The sequence below is a fragment of the Octopus bimaculoides genome, chromosome 28, assembly GCF_001194135.2.
Source record: "Octopus bimaculoides isolate UCB-OBI-ISO-001 chromosome 28, ASM119413v2, whole genome shotgun sequence".
Lineage (NCBI taxonomy): Eukaryota > Metazoa > Mollusca > Cephalopoda > Octopoda > Octopodidae > Octopus > Octopus bimaculoides.
In genome coordinates, this window is record NC_069008.1 from 17,726,984 (window position 1) to 17,730,175 (window position 3,192).

The window sequence follows — 3,192 nt, forward strand, 5'->3', positions numbered from 1 at the left end:
GGGGGGGGACAAACCCTCTCCTCCTCCTATTCCCTCCCTCCCCCTAACATATCCAACAAGTTCCCCCCTCTTCACCACACACACACACACACAGGGTCGTCACCATGGCAACCAACCAACTTCCCACACAACCCACATCCAACAACAGAGAAACAAACTTCAGTTTTCCAAATAAAGGAGGCATTCAACGTGGTTGACCAGCCAGCTAGAAACAACAGCCAAACTGCCCTCAAACCTTGCCCTACTGTCTTCAGGACAAACTATATGTGTGTGTGTGTGTGTGTGTGTGTGTGTAAGAAAGTGTAAGCTTGATGTGCAAAAACATGAGGTGGTCATGGCTGGAACATCTTTGATCATGGATCTGCTGGATCTGGGTCGACCTGGGGTTAAATAGCAACAACCACGAAGACGGACACACTAAATAATGTAGCCTTAGGTGAACTATGCCAGCATAAAAGATGAGAAGGTCATGGTTGGAATGCCTTTCATTAGGTCTGCTAGTTCTGAGGTTAAATACATTAAAGATACTCCCAGATACACTATCACATGATCATGTGATCACATGACTGACCAGGCTCTCTGATGTTACACATCACTAGTCACAATGCGATTTTTTTGCAAATGGCGTCACCCTGCTGGTCAGGTGATCAGGCCAACACCCAATCGGAAGCGGGTGTGGAGCAACGTGAAATGAAGTGTTTTGCTCAAGAACACAATGCGCCGCCCAGTCTTCAACACCCCCTAGATCTTTCCACCACCCCCAAGGGGGCAGTACTGCTCACTTTGGGAACCATTGCCTCAAGGAACCAAGAGCAGGGCCCATGAGCCAATTAAGTGTCTCCCGTTGCTAAGATGAAACAAAAAAGGTAAGGTCCAAAATAGACTGGACTTTTCTGAAGGTATTTGTCCAGGTGATGGTGGAGCTAAGTGGGGGGAGATGAAGAAAGTCTACCACCAAGGGGCAACAATGCAGACCCTGCTAAAAGTACCTCAAAACCAGGGGGTAGTGTTGAACAGGAAGCCAAATGAAATATCTCCTTGAAGGGCAACAGAACTCAGAGGAATGATAACCCTTTCCACTATTGACGCAAAGCCTGAAATGTTAGGGAGCACCGGCGGTTATAGCTGATAGCATCAGCCTCCAGGGGTCGTGCGGTACTTATTTCATTGACCCCCAAAACGGTGAAAGGCAAACTTGACCTTCGAAGAATTTGAACTCAGAGCACAAGGACAAAATAGTGTTAAGCATTTCATTTGCCATTCTAATGATGATGATGATGATGATGATGATGATGATGATGATGCTGGCAATGGCAGCTGCAATGATGACGATGACAATGACGACAATAATGGTGGTGATGACAATGATGGTGATGACAACCATTTCTGCAGTTTAAGCGTTAAATGTTTATCAAGAATGAGAAATCTGGAAGGTTTTTTTTTGCTGTGCCTTGTGGCTGAGGTTGTTGAATAAAACCCCTGCTCAGCCATGATTGGGCACACCTATGATCAAAAGCAATCCAACCACGACCAACCTATCATTTTTCTGGCCATCATGAAATTTAGAACCACATTATCAAACATAGCCTTCTCCGAAGACAATAGATATATAACCCTAACCCTAACCCTAACCCTAACCCTGTCCAACCCATGCTAGCATGGAAAGCGGACGTTAAACGATGATGATGATGATGATGATGATGATATGTATATATATATATTTAGCTGTTATTTCTAGCAAATCGTGTGACCGTCTTTAAACATGGTAGAGGACCCTCCCACCGCCACCACCACTCTCCAGATAGCGTGAGAGCAAAGGTGGGGAGTATGTGAGGGGTGGCGCTGGGAAGTAGGGGGGAAGGGTGAGACCTGACATCACCAAAAAAATTACTCTCAACATCGCATTTCCTTGATCTGGTTTGATGGCCTCATTTGGACTTCCTTCTTGTTCTCAGCATCATCATCATAACTACCATCGTCATTAATTGCTATATACATCAGTATATCCTCTACACACCATCATCAAACTACCCATCAGCATCACCATAAGTCTTCCTCATCACCCACCTCCGTTCATCCTCCACCACCACCACCACCACCACCACCACCACTTCATCCGTCTCCCCCCGTGGCCGACGCCACCACTGTTATCATATTTCTCTCCCACCCTCATCGCAATCATCATCATCATCCGAGTCAGCAGGACACAGCGCCCTCTAGGAGCAGTTTACCGCTTTAAAAAAATGGCAGAAACGAAACACTGCCACAATTTTGACAGGATAATAACTTTTTAATTAGAACAGAGATGTGCGCATATTTTATATACACACACATGTATATATATATATATATATATATATATATATATACACTCACTCACACATTTTACTGTTTTATTCTTGTACTTGTTTTCAGTCAATTGACTGTGGCCATGCTGAAGCAAATTGACCCCAGGGCATATTCCTTGTAATCCTAGTACTTATTCTATCGGTCTCTTTTTGCCAAACCACTAAGGTATGGGGACATAAACACACCAACACCAATCGTTAAGCAGTGATGGGGGAGACAAACACAGATATAAATATGTATGCATGTGTGTGTGTGTGTATATATATATATGTATATACACACATGATGGGCTTCTTTTCAGTTTCCATCTACCAAATCCACTTACAAGGACTTGGTCGGCCAGAGACTATAGCAGAAGACACTTGCACTTGGTCCCCACACAGTGGGACTGAACCGGGAACCAAGTGATTGGAATGGAAGCTTCTTATCACACAGCCACGCCTGCGTCTATAGTCCGCCCCACCACCACCACCACTTAACCAGTGCTAGTTTGTTTACATCCCCATAACTAAGTTTGGCCAAATGAGACTGGGCTTAAAAACAAAAGAAAATAATAGATACTAGGGTCAAATCATTCTAAGAAATCCTTTAAGGGGTGCTCCAGCATGGCCATGATCCAGTGATTGAAACAAGGAAGGCGGGTTAACGAGGGGGCGCGGTAACGAGGTGGTGCAGTAATGAGGGGCTGCGGTAACGAGAGAGTGCGATAACGAGCATGCAAACTGACCCCAAAATCAAGTGTTACTGTTTATGCTGTCCCTTTTGACAATTTTCCAGATGACCCCCATAAGCTTACTGGTATGGGGGGGGTGCAATGGGTGGCCCTTGTGTTTGCAAGTTTGT

General features: G+C 44.9%; 1 protein-coding gene across 1 annotated transcript in view; it reads right to left on the reverse strand.

Moving 5' to 3' along the window:
- Window positions 1-3,192, reverse strand: part of LOC106872263 (talin) — a gene marked incomplete at its 5' end in the record, with an annotated part of 182,270 nt that overhangs the window by 169,104 nt on the left and 9,974 nt on the right. The gene's annotated exons all lie outside the window — the stretch shown is intronic.